This window comes from Cnephaeus nilssonii (assembly GCF_951640355.1).
Source record: "Cnephaeus nilssonii genome assembly, chromosome: 2".
NCBI classification, from domain to species: domain Eukaryota; kingdom Metazoa; phylum Chordata; class Mammalia; order Chiroptera; family Vespertilionidae; genus Cnephaeus; species Cnephaeus nilssonii.
This window is the reverse complement of record NC_137073.1, coordinates 31,035,937-31,054,018: the sequence shown is the minus strand read 5'-3', so window position 1 is coordinate 31,054,018 and position 18,082 is coordinate 31,035,937. Positions and strand designations below refer to the sequence as shown.

At 41.2% G+C, this 18,082-nt stretch overlaps 1 protein-coding gene and 1 pseudogene across 6 annotated transcripts in view; one reads left to right on the top strand and one right to left on the bottom strand.

Moving 5' to 3' along the window:
• Positions 1-18,082, top strand: part of AUTS2 (activator of transcription and developmental regulator AUTS2) — a 1,102,591-nt gene that overhangs the window by 43,313 nt on the left and 1,041,196 nt on the right. The gene's annotated exons all lie outside the window — the stretch shown is intronic.
• On the bottom strand, positions 11,490-16,213 carry LOC307109806 (heterogeneous nuclear ribonucleoprotein D-like; annotated as a pseudogene). The gene is made up of 3 exons: positions 16,144-16,213; positions 12,723-12,918; positions 11,490-12,550 (listed from the first exon to the last, which is right to left on the bottom strand). The product of its transcript is annotated as a heterogeneous nuclear ribonucleoprotein D-like (transcript).

The window sequence follows — 18,082 nt, the reverse complement described above, 5'->3', positions numbered from 1 at the left end:
TTCCACGCTGAGCTATAGAGTGAGCAATGCTCAAACTTGCAGATGTTAAATTTGTAGAGCCTTTCATAAATTTAAGGATGGAATTAGATTGGCTCTTATAAAGGTGTAGCTGCCTGGAAATGTATTCCTTCCTTTCATCCTCACTTTTTTCCAAGAGCTGGGAATGATTAGTTTCAAAATGTCTATTTATATTCCACGTTCTGCTTACTACTGTTTCAGTACATAGAACACAAAATGATCTGCCATTTTTTTCTATAAAGCCATACATCTTGGTCCATGTCTCTTGAAAGGGTCGGCCACTGCTACTGCTACTTCCTTTACTTAACCTTAGTTTTTTATTTTTTGGGTTCTCCATCAGGGGGGCAGTGCCAGAAGATAGAATTATAGATAGCTTGTTAGGCCTGCAGGCAATTAGGAGTTAACTAGCCTAACTAACCACAAAATGGTGCATATAACTGTCTTTTAGGAAAGGGCAGGGTTAATAAGCAGAAATATGGATTAATAAGGATGCACAACAGTAATAGTGGTGAAATGGAGTCTGCACTATGGAGCAAGATGGTGTTCCTTATGTGAATTAAAACGGCTGCCGCTATTTCTAATGGTGGGAAACGGCACCCATAGCACGCCACAAACCCTCGCCTCTCCCACCCTCCCCCTCACTTATCTCAGTAATGATGGATTAGAAATCCATGACACCCCAGAACAGTAGATAATGGTTGCTGTGGTTAACTGTTATTTGGTTACTGGTAATGGCAGGGCCCCCAGATATGCGTCCCCTGCTGCGTTCCGCTGCTCCCTGCTCTGCTGGCGGAAGTGAGGGCAAAGATCCCAGCTTAACCGGAAGTCCCAGAACTAGATGCTCTGTGCTGGACTTCTGTTGTTTTGGCCTACAGATCTCCGGCACAGAGTGTCTAATAGGGGCGGATGAAACATTTGCGACTAGCGTCTTGGAGTTAAACTCCAAGACGCTAGTCGCAAATGTTTCATCCTCAGGAGCAGCAAATGTTTAATCCTCGACATGCGGCCGCTGCTTGTCATCAGAAATGGCTATGTGTGTCAGTGCTGACACGCGTGTCATAGGTTCGCCATCACTGGTCTTAGGCGACCCTGCTAGCGTCCCACAGGTTGAGAACCGCTGCTGTAGAGCCTAAGACCATCGGAAAACACAGATGTTTACATTACGATTCATTAATAGTAGCAAAATTACAGTTATGAAGTAGCAACAAAAATAATTTTATGGTTGGGGGTCACCACAACATGAGGAATTGTATTAAAGGGTTGAGGCATTAGAAAGGTTGAGAACCACTGCTCTAGACTAAGTTCTACTCATACATCAAAACTCAGATGACTAGGCTTCTGGATTCTTTCCTTGCTCTAGAATTAATCTTATCATCTGTAGTCAGAGCCTTGCTTACACCCCTGTCCATTGGCCTATGTCCCTATATCTCCAGGGCCTTGCAGGCACAGCATGTACCAAAATCCACAGTGCACACTGATTGTTTCGTTTAGACAAGCGTGGGAACTATGAAAGTTAACTAACTCACTTTAAGTAAATTCAGTAAATAAAAATGGGTTTATACAAAACATAGATTGAGAAGATGGTAGTGTTATTAAGAGTATGGCTTCTTTTATCCCCCCCCCCCCCCGGCCCCCCTAGCTTCCCCCTCCTTGAATGCCTGAATATGACTCAGTCTAAATAATTCAATTCCCTTTTTTGTAGAAGCTCAACAATTGCATACCATGAAGTGTTTTTATTTCACATAAATGTTTTATAGTCATTAGTTTTTGCAGGACCTTTCTCTTATGTCCTGCATTTCATTTGGAATATCCTAAGAATAAGTTCAGTTTGGTATTCTATCCACTACTAGTGGTTGTATTTGATGCCCAAGGTCAAGGTGTTGATTGATGAGGAGATTCCCCTTTAAAGTATTTGTAGCCATACACAGTTGAGGGGGTGGACTGATTCTCAATATGGTGCAATGGAAATAACTAAACTGGAAGGTAACCTAACTTGATTTTGTAGTTCTTTTTCTTTGTGACCTTGGATAAGTTACTTAACCTTCCAGAACTAGCACAATCTCTTTTAATGCTGACATTCTATGATTATCTGGGGAGGATTCACTTCCATGGAGAAGCTTTAAAAGTGGATACATTTTTAGGTTAAATGGCTTTGTTCGTTTAGTTCCCCTATTCCCTCCCCCAACCCATTTTGGAGCCGTAGTAACACGGCTTGTTATGTAGTAAAACCAAATTACCCAGGACTCTCAAAAGTCTGCAGTTCTTAGGTTATTTATTTATTTTTATTTTGGCGGGGAGACAAAAAGAAAAAAAGGAAAAACAGTTAAGCAGTTTGTTCATACACATGAATCAGGACAAATTCATCCCATTTTTCTATATAGACCATATACATAACTATATTCAGTGAGGTGCTGCGAAGTCTTAATTGCAAAAGAAATATTTGGTTGGGTTTGCCATCCTCAATCTAGGAAGAATTGTACTTGATAATACATTTTGAGTGTTTTCATTTAGAGTTGAGACAAGAAATTGCCTTGGGTGGAAAAGCCTTGTGTATAGGAAGATGGCTCCCAGCTTTTACATGAATACAAAGTGTATCCTTGGATATGTCACTGAATCTTTCTGAATTTCAGTGCCCTCAATAGTTAGATTTGATAACATTCTGATTATGAATAGCTCTGTGATTAGACAATTCCAGGTATTTATTTTAGGCTCCTTCCTGTTCTTTTCCTTGAAAGATTAACAATATCCCTATTTCCTTCTCCACATACTCCAAGACAATTGTTGATTTCTGAAGGAAAGGAGAATTTAAAAATTTTAAATGGTACATTCAAGAAAATTACCTTGTATTAGTTATCTACTGTTGTATAACAGTATTACCACAAATGTAAAGTTTTTGTGGCTTAAAATAACACATTTATTATTTTACAGTTTCTGTGAGCACAGCTTAGTTGAGTTCTTCTTTTTTTTTTTTTTAATGTTTTTCATTACTTTTATAGAGAGAGGGAGAGGTAGAGAAAGAAACATTCATGAGAGAGAATCATCAATTGGCTGCCTCTTGCATGCCCCACTGCGGATTGAGCCTGCAACCCAGGCATGTGCCCTGACCAGGAATTGAACCAGTGACCTCTTGTTGCATGAGATGATGTTCAACCAACTGAGCCACAGCAGCCAGGCTTAGTTGGTTTCTTTTCAAGGCTTCAGTCAAGATGATGTTGCCCAGGGCTGGAGTCTCATCTGAATGCTTATCTGGGGAAGGGTCTGCTCCCCAGCTCACTCAGGTTGTTGGTGGAATTCATTTCCTTGCAGCTGTAGAACTGAGGGCCTTATTTTCTTGCTGTCTAGGGCCTCTCTGCTCCTGGAGGCTGCCCATAGTTTCTTGTCACGTGAGGTTCTCTCACATGGTTGCTCACTTTCTCATAGCCAACCAGAGAGAAAACAAGGCAGATACCACAGTCTTTTGTCATGTAATCATGAATATCTGTCATCTTAGCTGTATCTAAGAGGTTAGAGGCAAGTCACAGATTTCTCCCACACCCAAGGAGAGAGGATCATACAAGGGTAGGGCATGGACCCCTGGAGGTGAGGATCACGGGGACCACCTTAAGAACTTGTCAGCCACACCGATGAAAGATAGAAACCATAATTAAAATTTTTTGTTTGTTTCTTCTTTTGCATTTGTGCTTAAATATCTTTATAGTAGAACCTCAATAACCATTGACTGACTGAAAATACTTCTGTTCAGTAAAGCTTCTAGCCATATATATTTTAAATACATCTTTATTGATTTCAGAGAGGAAGGGAGAGGAAGAGAGAGTTAGAAGCATCAATGATGAGAGAGAATCATTGATTGGCTGCCTCCTTCATGCCCCACACTGGGGATCGAGCCTGCAACCTGGTCATCTGCCCCTATGGGAATTGAACTGTGACTTCCTGGTTCATAGGTCGATGCTCTACCGTTGAGCCATGCTGGCTGGGTCCTGTGGTGTTTTTGTATTAAGCTCTCATCAGATAGAGGTGAAAGCAAGATTTGAGGCCTTTTCAATCTTTTGCTTCCCTCCAACACTCCAGTAGTAGCATTGACTTAATTTGAAGAAATTCCCTACCATAGACTGAATTATGTACCTCCATTCATATATTGAAGGCCTTACCCCCAATGTGATGCTATTTAGAGATGAAGCCTTTGGGGGATTATTAGAGTTAGATGAGACATGAGGACTGAGCCCTCATGTTGGGATTGGTACGCTTATAAAAAGAGGCACCCTGTGTCTTTGCCCTTGCCATGTGAAGTTAGAGAGAGACAGTGACAGTCTATAAGCCAGGAAGAGAACTCTCATCAGAGACTGACCATGCTGGCACCTTGATCTTAGCCTTATAGCCTCCAGAACTGAGAAAATAAATGTTTGTTGTTAAGCCTACCCAGTCTATGGTATTTCAGTATGGCAGCCCGAGCTAAGACAGTCTTCCCCTCCCCACCATCCTCTTATTCTGTGTGTATCAAAAGCAAGAGATAGCAACTAAGTGCAAAGATTGCAGGATGGCAGTGACCCCCTGGCAGCCATTGAGCAGGTGTTTAATTGCAACCATTCCCATTCTTTTTAAAAAAAAATATATATTTTATTGATTTTTTACAGAGAGGAAGGGAGAGGGATAGAGAGTTAGAAACATCGATGAGAGAGAAACATCGTTCAGCTGCCTCCTGCACAACCCCCACTGGGGATGTGCCCGCAACTAAGGTACATGCGCTTGACCGAAGTCAAACCTGGGCCCCTCCAGTCCACAGGCCGACGCTCTATCCACTGAGCCAAACCAGCCAGGGCAACCATTCCCATTCTTTGCTCACCTTTAGTCATAGCTATGTGTAGAGGATTCCTAGACTTTTTTCTTTCTGGGCAAAATGATGATCCAAAACATAATGCCCTTGGTTTTTCAGTGTCCGATTATTAAACAGGAACATTTAATGAAAACAAAATGTTGCTTTAAAAAAGCCTCAATGGTAGAAACTTACATAGTGAATTCTTAATTTCTTATTCCTGAGTTTTATTTTTTTTTTTAAACTTTTGAAATTCAGTTGTTTGTCATTTGTTTGTTTGTTCATTTATTCATTCGTAGGTTGAGATATAGAGGTCTCAGTATTCCCCCAGTTTTCTTCTTTTCTGACTGTGATAAACTTGCTTTATCTCTCTAGGTTTCCTCTTGGTAAAATTGGGATATTGACATCTATCTAAAAAGAATGCAATAATTATATAAATCTCCAAGCACATAATAGGTGCTTATTGAATGTCAATTTGACTAATTGTAGAGAAAAGATTGAAATGTTACATTTATTCTTTTTCATTTTTCATACCAGCAATGGTATCATGATATAGTAGAAGTGAGTAAGATTATAGGGGTGGGGAAGGAACAAAACAAAACAAAAAATCACTGTCTTCCTTCTGCTTGAAAACAAAACTTGAATTCCTGATCAGGTGTTTAAAAAATATTTCTAAGTCATATAAAATTTGTTTTTAATAATTGCTGTCAAAATTATCAAGCAGTAAAAGTCATATCTGTGTGTGTGTGTGTGTGTGTGTGTGTGTGTGTGTATATATATATACAGATATAGATATATATGTATATATATTTTGACCTGGCATTTCATTGCAACTTAAGAGCTCACAAGTGATTTAGAGGGAGGATCTTAAATTCTAAGAAGTCCATCCCTTTCATTTTATAGATTTGGAGGCTGAGAGCTTTTTGCACTGACATGTAATTAGAGGAAGGAAACAGGAGTCATAAATCTTATCTTTTATACAAACTCAACATTTTCAGGAATTTCATTGGAAGAAACACTAAACAAATTTAAATCTGTGAAACCCATTGCGGTCAGCCTGAAATACCTCCCCCCCCCACTCCTGCTGTTGTCCCCCATTCTCCCATGTGTCATCTCTGCTTTGAAGAGATTGTATAGTTGCATTAGGAGTCAAGTGTCAGACTCCCTCACTGTTCAAAGCTCAGTTTCCTACTTAAAGGTGGATTGTATGGGTTTTTTTGGGAGGCTAGGGAAAGAGAGGAGTGGAAAAGAGACTTCCAGCCTGGGGCTCTTGCTGTTCCCTTAGGGATTTAGGGCCTATGAAAACACATTTAGTTCCCTGAATGGCAACACATAAATAGCAATGACCCTTAATTGAAAGGGAGGAGACCAAATGGACTAGAGGTCAGGACTTGATAGAAATGACTAGTGGCATGGTGGTGTCTGCTGATATGGTCTGGATTTTTCCCCTGTACACTCTTCCCCCTCCCCATTTCCTGGGCTTGAAATCCTGGAAGGAAGGAAGGAGGGACCATTAACTAAACTAAGATTTGATACGTATCGTTCCTGGGTGGACTGGAATTTCAGAGGAATGAGAGGTCCCCAAGCATCTTTAAAACCAGTATATTGCAACCTGACTGCTACCTGCAGTTTGCCAATTACCCAATTATGATACAAATTTGCACATTTTTTTAAAAAGTAGGCTGCTACTATTCTTTCTTATACAAGGATTTTAGTCACTGTACATCTTGTGTCTTTTAAATAATGTATTAGGAACATTTTCAAGTCTGTAAGTGCTTTTTTAATGAGAGTGTGAAGATTTTAATGGGACTAGATTGCTTTTCATGACATTTCAGAGTGACTTAATTGTAAAAATGTTGAGAGTCTGTATTTTAAAGTTTGCTAAGTATGTCTGCTATGGATTATAGTCAGACACTTAAAAGGATGGATGGATGGAGAGTGGTACCAGATAGCTTTTTCCTCACTACTTTCCTCCAAATATTGGCTCTTTGCAAATAAGGTTATACCAAACCTGGCACAGGTCAGGGTTCTCTTGAACCTTTTAATTAAACAATAGGAACTGAGACCAGTAGGGAAAGTTTCAGAGACAATTCCTTTAAAACTTACTTGGGCAGCAATGTATGTCTGAGGGCATTTCCTATCTCTTTTTACAGAACCAGGAGGCCAGGTTACCTTTTTTTATATTCCCTTTTAGTCCCTGAATTCTCTTCTTTGTTCACTTAAAAACATATCTGTCTTATTATGTCTCATTTCTTTTGCGATTAATTTCATTGTATTTCTAAAATATTGCCACTTCCAAATAACAGTTTACTATTTTAGTGATGAGAATTTTAGATTCATTATGAAACTTAATTTTTTATCTTCAAAACATTGTGGTTATTTAGAGGTCTTTTCCTGCACAAATGTTCTTAGGGTTCTAGAACCTGCAGCAGACTTCTCAAAATTATATCTGACTAGTGGCCCAGTGCACGAATTCGTGTACCTTGAAAGGAACTGTGGGCATAGGGGCGGGTCTTGGCCCATCCTCCATGCCCCAGCCCAGCCCCTCCCACCATGGTCCCCGGTCCCCTGTCTGCCAGCAGCCCCACTCCTGCCACCACCACTCCCATGCACTGATGGCGCTGGCCCTGCTTGCACCTGCTGACGGTGTGGAGTAATTGGGGCTGGTGCCAGCCATGGGTGTGAGCGGTAGCTGCTGCCCTGATCGCCCCTCAGGAGCAGGGGGAGGTGTAGAAGCCCTCAGGGGCGATCGGGGCTGGCAGCCACCACTCGAACCCGCTGACGGTGCCGAGCGATTGGGGTGGAGCGATTGGGGCTGAGCGATCAGGGCCAGCCCTGAGTGCTGCCAGTGGGTGTGAGTGGTGGCTCTAGCTCTGGTAGCGGGTGCGAGTGTGGCCGGCGCCGGCAGCAGGTGCGAGTGTCTGGCAGGACCACGGCATGTGGGAGCCAAGAATTTTCAGTAACCACCAGAGGCTCGCCCTGATGACAGCGACCAGCGCCCTGCCTTGGTCTGGCGCCCCCACTCAACTGCTTTCCCATCCACCGTGGCTGATGCCCAACATGTTCCGCATGCGCCCCCTGGCGGTCAGCCCATGTCATAGCGCCTGGTTGTTCAGTTGTTTGGTGTTTCCGCCGTGTGGTCTATTTACATATTATATATATATATATATATATATATATATATATATATATATATATACACACACACACACACACACACACACACACACACACACACACACATATATATATATATGGTTAGGCACTTCCAACACTACTCTTAGTCGGGGTTTGTATTAGTTTCCTAGGACAGGGATTACTGTAATAAAGTACCACCCACTGGGTGGCTTAAAGCAACAAAAATACATTCTCGCACAATGTTGGAGGCTAGAAGTCAGAAAATCAGCATGTCAACAGTGCCGTGCTCCTGCTAAAACCTGTAGGGAATCCTTTGCCTCTTTCTAGCTCTTTGGCAGGTTTTGGTAGTTCCTTGCTTTACAGCTTCTTAGCTCTAATTTTTGCCTTCTTTGTGAATACCTTCATCTGGTGTTCTCCCAGTGTGTCTCAGTGTTCACATGGCCATTGTCTTATGACACCAGGCATATTGGATTAGGGGATCACCCTATTCCAATATGACCTCATCTTAATGAATTACAGAAAACCCTGTTTCCAAGTAAGGTCACAAAGATTTCACTATATCTTTTTTTAAAAATTTAAGTTTATTGGGATAATATTGGTTAATAACATAAGATTCAGGTATAAAATTCTATAATTCATCATCATTTTATTGCATTGTGTGCTCATTTCCCAAAATCTAGTCTCCGTCCATCACTATATATTTGACCCCCTTTACTCTCTTTCTCTCCCCCCATTCCCTTCCTCTTTGGTAATCACCACACTGTCGTCTGTATCTTTGAGTTTGTTTTATTTGTTCATTTATTGCTTTCTGCTTTACATTCCACATATGAGTGAACTCATATAGTTTTTGTCCTTTATTGTTTGATTTATTTTACTTAGCATGATACTCTCGAGATCCATCATTTTATATGGCTGAGTAGTACTCTATTATATATATATGTACCGGGTCTTCTTTATCCAATCATTGGTTGAAGGACACTTAGGTTGTTTCCATGTCTTGGCTGCTATGAATAATGCTGCAGTGAACATAGGTATACATATATCTTTATGAATAAGTGTTTTCAAAACTTTCAGGTAGATACCAACAGGGATTGCTGGGTCAGATGGTAGCTCTCTTCTTAATTTTATTGAGGAACCTTTATATTGTTTCCATAGAGGCTTTACCAATTTACATTTCTACCAGCAGTGTATGCGGGTTCCCTTTTCTCTATATCCTCTCTAACACTTCTTATTTCTTGTGTTATTGATAATAGCCATTCTAACAGATCTGAGGTGTTATCTCATTATGGTTTTAACTTGCATTTCCCTTATAGCTGGTGAAATTGAACAACTTTTTCTGTCTCTGTTAGTCATTTGCATATCTTCTTAGGAAAAGTGTCTGCTCAGGTCCTATGACCATTTTTAAATTTTTTGTTGTTGAGTTGTATGAGTTCTTTATGTATTTTGGATATTAGTTCCCTATTGGAAGTATTGTTTGCAAATATCTTCTCCCCTTTGTTTGGTTGCCTTTTTGTTTTGGTGATGATTTCTTTTGCTGTGCAGAAGTTTTTTAGTTTTATGTAGTCCCATTCATATCTTTCTTGAGGGGACACATTCAACCCCTAGCGGGATTCTACTTTATAAAGTATCCAGGGAGATTCTGATATAGCCTGCACAGGATCCCAAAGCATGGTTCCTGGTCTATATGCACAGAATTCCTGGGGAGCACTAAAGAAATTGTATATATTATAAAAATTATTTAAAGAAGAAAAATAATCCCCAAACTCATGTACTCACCACCCAGCTTAAGAAATAAAACATTACCAATACCTCTGAAGGCCTTAGAAAGCCTGAGGTATTTATTTAAAACTAGAGGCCCGGTGCATGAAATTTGTGCATGGGGGGGGGTGTCCCTCAGCCCAGTCTGCACCCTCTCCAATCTGGGACATCCCTCTCACAATCCAGGACTGCTGGCTCCCAACTGCTCGTCTTCCTCTGCCTGATTGCCCCTAACTGCTTCTGCCTGCCAGCCTGATCATACCCTAACCACTCCCCTGCCAGCCTGATCGACACCTAACTGCTTCCCGGCCAACCCGATTGCCCCTAACTGCCCTCCCCTGCTGGCCTGATCACCCCTAACTGCCCTCCCTGTCAGCCTGGTCACCCTTTTAACTATCCTCCCCTGCAGGCCTGGTCACCCCCCAACTGCCCTCCCCTGCTGGCCCTGTCACCCCTAACTGCCCTCCCCTGTGGGCCTGGTCACCCCTAAATGCCCTCCCTTGCCAGCCTGGTTGCCCCTAACTGCCCTCCCCTGCCAGCCTGGTGGCCCCCAACTGCCCTCCCCTGCAGGCCTGGTCCACCCAACTGCCCTCCCCTGCAGGCCTGCCCCCCTCAACTGCCCTCCCCTGCAGGTCTAGTCCCCCCCAACTGTCCTCCCCTGCAGGCCTGGTCCCACCCAACTGCCCACCCCTGCAGTCCTGGTCCCCCCCAAACTGTCCTCTGCTGGCTTGGTCTCCCCCAACTGCCCTCCTCTGCTGGCCTGGTCACCCCTAACTGCCCACAACTGCCCTCCCCTGCAGGCCATCTTGTGGCAGCCATCTTGTATCCACATGGGGGCAGCCATCTTTGACCACATGGGGCGGCCATCTTGTGTCTTGGAGTGATAGTCAATTTGCATATTACTCTTTTATTAGATAGGATACAGATTCTCCTTTGAGCAGTTAGGTCAAGGTGATTCAGGACAACAATGAGTATTAGAATTTGGTAAATTTCCTTCTTTTTTTCTTTTACCCCAAGGTGGTATATTTTTAAAATATATATATATTTTATTGATTTCAGAGAGGAAGGGAGAATGAGAGTGAGATAAAAATATCAATGATGAGAGAGAATCATTGATTGGCTGCCTCCTGCACGCCCCACACTGGGTATCGAGCCCATAACCTTGGCATGTGCCCTGACCGGGAATCAAACCGCGACCTCCTGGTTCATAGGTTCACGCTCAACCACTGAGCCACGCTGGCCGGACAAGGTGATATATTTTTTAGAAGATCTAGAAGATGTAACTGTGGAGTGAGATGGGATTTTTTCCCCTTTTTGTTACAGAATAAAAACATGCAAGGGAAGGTTTAATGACATTTTTCCACAGTGTAGTAGAACAGTCATCACTCTTCTTCTTTTTGGGATGGTTTCCTGAAAAATATCACTTATAGTTTTTTGAGTTAGTTCAGATCTGTGGCTTACACAGATTTTTAGTGGGACACTCTTGGATTTTCATGAGATAGGTATGTATGTATGACGGTAAGTGACCTATTATTCATTAGGTTCCTTAAATTCTTTCTCCTGGGAGTTTTGTGAAGATTAATGTCTGCTAGATGATTTTAAGTTTGTGAAATGCCTTGAGTTCCTCAGGGGAAGCGTTACATAAATGTAAATAAATTATGCAGCACCTGAATTTGGTTGTTTATCATTTTTTTATAGTGGGTTTTAATTAACAATTCAGTGCTATTTATGTTGGATGACTAGGGAAAGGCTTTAATCACTCAAAGGTGGTTCAAATAAGTAGGCAGGAGCTGCATTTAGGCTGGTACCCAGGAAGGAATAAATAAGCAGGACCTCTTCTGGAAATTAGGAAATTTGTCATTTTCTTTCTTTTTTTTTTTTTTTTTCACATAAGGAAGCATTCATTTGAGGTTTAACATGAAATCATACAAATAAAATTTGTATAAACACAAATTCACTTAGATTCATAATAGCAAAAGACAAAGTAAAAACAAAGAAAACTAATTGGCAGCTATATAGTTGTAAAGTAGAAAGTCTTTTATAAAATACTCAGATTAACAGAAGACCAATCTCCAATGTCATCCTGCAAGATGGATTACTTTAGCAATCTCCTTCTATTTTCTCAAGTGTCCTCTTTTAGTGGGGCTGATAATTGTTTTGATGATTGCCACTCTCTCGAGACGCCTTGCAGTAAGTACTCTGTTGGTCACTGTAGTCTGCATAATTTCTGTCCATATTCATAGTTCCCATAGTTATACCCAGTATAATCATAGCCGCCACAGACACTATAGTTTTGATCACCACCATAGGCACTATTGTAATTTTCATATCCTTGATCATAATAGTTATTATATTCTTGGTTCCAGTTTTGGCCCTGACCTCGTCCATGACCCCTAGTACCTCCTCGTCCACCAGCTGCAGCACCTCTTCCTTCATTTTATTGTTGCTGTTGCTGCCTGCATACCTCTTTGGGTTTTGTAACTTTGATCTCACACTTCCAAGAATCAATTTGATGATATCTGCTTTCTAACAATTTCTTTACTGCCTCTTCATCTTTATATGTGATAAAACATAACCTCTTTTTTCACTTGTTGCTATATCTAAGGGAAGTTCAATATTTTCAATCTCTCCAAAGTATTTTTTAGTTTGTTCTTCAGAAGTAACTGGTCTTAATCCACCCACAAAAACCTTTCTTGGGGGTTCCTTCCCTTTTAAAGCATGGGCCCTTTTTGGAGGTCTATCAGCTTGCCATCCAGTTTGTATTCCTTCAGTTTCAAAATCTTATCACCGCTATCAGCATATTTGAAAAGATGCCCGGGTTGTGGGCTTGATCCCCATTATGGGGTGTGCAGGGGGCAGCTGATCAATAATTCTCTCTCAGATTCAAATCCTCCTGATCTTCTAGTGACTGGATCTGTTTTAATTGTACAGTGTACAGCTTTTCCAAATGCATACAAATATTCAGTCAGATCTTTCTTGCATCCTAGCTCAAGCCTACAGTAAACATTTTACCGTCATCTTGCTGATTTTTGTGCACGTCGATCTTGGAGATTCCTCTGCGAATTCCTCTGTGTTGCTGTACTCATTGATGTTCTTCACGGTGATGGCTGTTTGGCAGGGCGTGCTGGGTGCAGTCCTAGTCGCCAGTCTCGGCAGCAGGGGTGGCAGAGCTTTGGAAGGAGCTGGATTTAAAACTGTGACAGAAGAGGGAAATTGGTCATTTTCCATGGCACTCACTGAGCTGAGCTCTGGGTTAATGTCTTCTATGAGTTTACAGGGTGCTGTTAGAGACTCAGCCTTTTTATTTTTTTTAACCTATTTACAGTTTGTCTCAGACTTTCAGATACCTTGGCCCTCTTTAGTTTTCCTGAGTAACCTGGAAACATTTAAAAAAAAAAAAAAGGTATTTGGGGAGCAGTGAGGCTTCTGACAAACCACCTTAACGTTTGGTATGCTGTGCGTCTATAGCTCAAGGAGCTAGGTTCCAAACTACTTCCTTTTTTTGCCTGTTACACAGAGCTTTGTGCTTCAGTAGGTGACACCATCCCAGGTCCATTGAAGAGTGGAGATGGGAAAGTAAACCCCTCCGTCTAGTTGTGCCTCCTTGGTTTGCCGTGTTGTCAGTTTCATCAGTATGCTTGTTTTTTTGCCCTGTTCTGAGAGCAAAAAGTTACTTTATCCCCTTCCCATGGCTGATCCCATACTTGTAACTCCTCATTTATTCACCATTTCTATTAAGCACTATTTGGTGCTAAGCAGTGGACATGTGTGAGTTACAAAGAGTTCTTGATGCTATGGAGCTGTCCAGTGGAATATATAATTATTAAAGAAAATAAAAATCAGAACCAATAGCCAGATAGTTATAATTAGATGAGGGGCGAACAGGATTATCATAGCCTCTTTGACAGTATATACTAGTGGGAATCTAACCCTGTCCTGGGGGAACAATAATTCAGCAAAATCTGAGAGGATCCCTGGGAATTAGCAAGGAAGGTGGAAGAACAGGGAACATTTGTCTTCTAAGAAGTATACCATGAAATTTGTTTTCTCTTCATTTCTCTGCCCTTTTCCTTCCACACACAGTCTTATGTAGAGGCACAATTGCAGCTATCCAAAGTGGGCCAGTTTGCTACGCTTGGGTGATTGAAGATTGGGGGCTATGGGAAAGGGGTAGGAGTTGAAGCTGAATATAAGTTAGACAGCAAGAGATGGTAGAGTAGTTTTGTTTCACTGGAATGATTAACTCATTAAATTGGGCATACTATTTCTCTAAATTGTGCTCTGGTAACTTTTTTGGAAGTCTCGGGCTATATCTATAGACCCTTGAGGGTCTGGACTGGGTTAGGGGTTTGGGAGAGATACACTTGCTGAAGGAAGTCCTTCTCTGCACTCTATCTGTAGGAGATAAGACAGTGTTAATATATCTTACTTTTTAGATATAATTGCTCAAACTTCTGACGTTCAAGTTGCCTGTTAAAAATGCACTTTCCATAGCTTTTTTATTGCAGACCTGCTGACTTAGAATCTTATCATTAGGACTCCTGGCCATTGTCAAGCACTCTATTGAGAGCCACTGCCATGATGATATGGACTACGGATGGGTCATTCAGAGCTTAAAGATGAGGACTTTCACCATTTTTGCCCCAGCAGGCCCCTGCTGGATTTCTCACCATCTTTCACCTCTGGTACCAGCTCCATAATTTGCAGGGCCCAGGGCAAAATGAATATGCAGAACCCCTTATTAGAAAATTAAGAAATTCAAGAGGGTGACAGCAGAGCATTAAACTAAGTATGGGCCCTTCTGAATGCTGGGCTCTGGAAGACTGACTGCACAAGTAGCCAGTCCGTGAGGCTCTACTCACCACTTCTGTTTGCCTTTTAAAGTGAGCTGATTATTGTTCCCCATGTACCACATTGTTCTTTGCCTTTGTTTCTTGGTTCTCACCGTGTGAAATGCTGTTTTTCATCTCTTCTGTCTCATCTAAGCTTACCTGTTTTTTTCATGTACTGTATTAGAATCCTGTGCAAGTTGCCACTGCAAGACTGTGTGTCCTTTGAGGTCTTCTTCTTCATTCTTTTATACACTGAGTGGCCAGATTATTATGATCTCTGAACGCATAATAATCTGGCCACTCAGTGTATATCCTATATAATAAAAGGCTAATATGCAAATTGTCCCCTTGACCAAGAGTTCGACCAGCAGGCAGGCCAGCCAACCGCCCATGTCCCCTCCCCCTGGCCAGGCTGGCTGGACCCCACCCATGCACGAATTCATGCACCAGGCCTCTAATACTGAGTGGCCACATTATTATGTGTTCAGAGATCATAATAATCTGGCCACTCAGTGTATATACACACATTTTATTAATTTCAGAGTGGAAGGGGGGAGAGAGAGAAAGAGAGAGAGACACAGAGAGAGACAGAGAGAGAGAAAGATGATGAGAGAGAATCATTGATCAGCTGCCTCCTGCATGCTGCACACTGGGGATCGAGCCTGTAACCTGGGCATGTGCCCTGACCGGGAATTGAACTGTGACCTCCTGGTTCCTAGGTCAGTGCTCAAACACTGACCCATGCTGGCCCGGCTCTTCTTCATTCTTACATTCCCTTCCCTTAGCTGAGACTCTGCTACCGTCTCCTCATAAGTTTACTGAGTAAAATATTTTTTTAACCTGAATGGTTTTCTTAAAATTTAATTAGGTTATGGATCACTGGGAATATAGATTTAGTTCAGAGTGTGGTGTTGGAGGCAGCATTGCCCCAGGTAGTGTTATGCGAGAGGCCAGGCTGCCTAGTCATGACTGGTGTAAAATAGGGTGAGGAACAAGGCTATTTACACACACTGAGGATATTTCTGGTAAGTTACATATCCTCTGTGGCTAACACCTTTGGTAGCTACCCTTCCTCTGATAACCAGTGTTTCCTTTCTGGATCTCTCATTGACCTCTTGAGTTGCTGGGAACAACAGCTTTTTCTAAGCCACTTAAGTTTGAAAGTGCTGTTAGCAGAACCTGAGGAAATATTTCTTGTGGTAGGAAGGTGACCATTTTGCTCAGTGGTTAATACTTGAAACCAGACATTCTGGATTGTTTGAGCTAGTGTGTTCTGGAGAATTCTCCTAAGCTGGATGTATTTGGTAAAGGCAGTCATGGTTCAGTAGGCTGAGAATCTGGTGCTACACATAAAAGGACTGACAGTTCCTGTCTTGAGGTAATCAGAGATACTTATGAATTTGGACAAGAGGTCTGTGTAACCTCTTCATCCTACAGATGGATGAGCAACTATTAAGTTCAGCAAAGTTAAACAGCGCATTCAGGGTTGATTCAGATATTTAGTACTTGAGTTGGCACTAGAATCCATGATTGGTACTCATTCTGAGGCCTCAGTAAATATTTGTTCAAAGACTGTTCCATTCTTACTTTGAGGGTTATCATCTGGCCTTGACCTGATGGCGTTAATGAGATGAAATATGTACTTCTCCTTTGACATTGTGGACAATGAGGAGCTAAAGTGGACAGATTGACTAACACAGTTCTGTCCAATTGAAGTATGTTGAGCCACACATGCTGTATTAAAATTGAAAAAAGAAAGAGGTTAAATTAAGTTTAATAATTTATTTAGCATTAGATATCAAACCTTTTTAATCATTTCACCATTTCAATACAGAAATATTAGTGAGATATTTACTTTTTTGTTCAGTGTAGCTACTGTACTGGACAGTGCAGGGCTATAAAATGTACTAGCCTATACATTTAATTTTTATTTTCCTTTCTAGGTTGCTTTAGCCCATACTATTTAACATACAAAGTCGGTGATTGGTGTGGTGATATGAATTTGGGGTGTAAGCTGACTAACTAGCTTTAGTATGTAAATTAAAGGGGTCAAGCAAACATAATACTCCAACATGGGTTTAACTGTAGACGTCTGTCTTCGTTCTGGGGGACAGAAATCACCTTGCACAAAGACATGGGCTGTCAGTTAAGGATAATTTCTCTGCTATTGACTCAGTCTTGGCTTTGACCCCCTGTCTGCACGGAGTTTGTTGCTGAATTAGAACCTTGCTCCTCTTACAGGGAATTACAAAGGATAGTGTTTTTTTTTTTTTAAAATTAAGATTACTAATCAACATGTGAAATCTTGTGCAGTTTTATTAAAATCTAAGCAAAAAGTAGATAACATAATCATTTCTTAGCCTAGGTAGATCATAGTAACTAGCAAATTAAGGCAGCAAAAGACCCACACACACTTGTAGTCAGGTTTGCACTAGTTTCTAGATAAAGGGTAATATATATTTGGTCTTCAGGGTGTGATTTGAATGGAAGTTTTTCCTTCATTTTTTAGATCACTGCTCAAAGTCCACTAACAGAATACAAGGAGACAGCCTTGATTAGATTAGGCTAGATTGGATTAAATCAAATGGTTAAAGCCTTTGGAGCCTCTAGCTTGTAGGAGACACCATAATGGCCTTCAATGCATCCCTAAATCCTATTACTTAGTTAATCTTATTGAAGAATTCAGGTCTGCATAAAGGAGCCTTGCCCTGTACTCTCTCTGTGGGTCTCTGGCCCTTAAGGTGAGCTGACAGATAAGAACTTCCTTGGAATAGGTTGGTTATGTTGGTTTGGGGAAGTTATTCTAACTAATTTGAAAGTAGTAGATACCTAAGTTGGTAGAAGGAGTATTCCATGCAGAAAAGTAGTCTGTCTCCTGGCTGCCCTTTGGCTTCGTGGCTATTTGTATCTGTGGCAGGGATTTTTAAGGCAAAGAGAGTCGGGAGAGATGTGTGTAAATAGTTGTAAAATTGGCTGCTCTGTCATTGTTGCAGGTGTGGGGTGGATGGATAGGCTGGAGCTTTATTTTTAAGCTTTGTGAAATCGTCTCTTACAGCCCATATCCATTTTAGAGGCTGTCATTAAGAATCATATGCTGAGTATATAGTACAGTTGAGACACTGTGCTAGATGTTGGGAATAAAATAAAGAATCTTGGAATTTGGGAGCTGGAGGCATCTTTATCTGTGATTTCCTGGGCATGTTTCTCGTTTTATTATAAGTGTGAGTTGACTCTTGCCTATTTCTACCGTGACCATATTTTTCTGAGGCAAAACATTCTTTTTGTCATATGATTTTTTTCTAATTTGTGAATTTATAGACAGGCAAAATTTTACAAAAGCATATAAATTATGTCAAATTTTATTATAGATTTAATGTCTTTTGGAAAAAATGAAAACAAAAACAAGAAATTGGCACTATCCAGTTCTTGTATGCTTACTGCATCCACAATGAAGACTGGAGGGACTATGAAACAAAATAGTAAATTTGACCTAGAACTTTGCTAAAGGTAGTTTAGTTAGACATCG